Source organism: Myotis brandtii, unplaced genomic scaffold (assembly GCF_000412655.1).
Source record: "Myotis brandtii unplaced genomic scaffold, ASM41265v1 scaffold1647, whole genome shotgun sequence".
NCBI classification, from domain to species: Eukaryota; Metazoa; Chordata; class Mammalia; order Chiroptera; family Vespertilionidae; genus Myotis; species Myotis brandtii.
In genome coordinates this window covers 209,821-210,527 of record NW_005356032.1, presented here as the reverse complement: position 1 = coordinate 210,527, position 707 = coordinate 209,821, and the positions used below count along the sequence as shown (strand labels likewise).

The 707-nt window shown below is 34.9% G+C and overlaps 1 protein-coding gene across 1 annotated transcript in view; it reads left to right on the top strand.

Annotated features, from left to right (window-relative positions):
- Positions 1-707, top strand: part of LOC102258093 (metabotropic glutamate receptor 7) — a gene marked incomplete at its 3' end in the record, with an annotated part of 416,098 nt that overhangs the window by 210,452 nt on the left and 204,939 nt on the right. The gene's annotated exons all lie outside the window — the stretch shown is intronic.

Below are 707 nucleotides of genomic sequence, written 5' to 3'. Positions count from 1 at the left end.
GATATTTCTCATGTTCCAGACACTGCTGTAAGTACTTAACATATTTTTATTTACTAATGTATGGTTTCATTATTGGCTCACTGAGCATGAAGACATTATTTTATTTTCCCAGATTAGACATAACAGGTTCCCAATAAATACTTACCAATTTCATTTTATTTAGGCCCATACTTTAGAAGTATCCAGACTTCAGATCCTTACGTATTGTTTAATTCATCTTAATATTTTTCATCATAGTGTAGTAATGAAAATAAAATGCTTAATGTGTTTAGAAACTGAAGACTTCCTTAGAATGGTCAAGAATTGTGCTGTCGGCCTAGAATAAGTTGGCAAATTTGTCCCAAGGTTTTGGTTTTCCACAATGAAAGAAAATCACTGATATTCCACATCTGTAACCATCTACCCAGGGATCCAGCTACAAAGATGAGACACCTGGTGGCACGTTTGCCTACTTTGAGGTCTATCTACTGGCCCCTTAACCCTCTCCCTCATCTTGTAGCACAATTAATTGCACCATAACACAAGTCACATTTTAGCAAAGGTTATATAAGTCCCTTCCACAGGAGTTTTTTTGTTAAGTGTTAGATCTTTTTTTATGGTTTTCAGTGGTTTTTCCTACCTACTTTAATAGACATAATCAGATATGTACAGTTGTAGGAGTGAGCAACCTCTCTTAAACCTTCAAAGATTTCTAGTGTAGAAGTTAT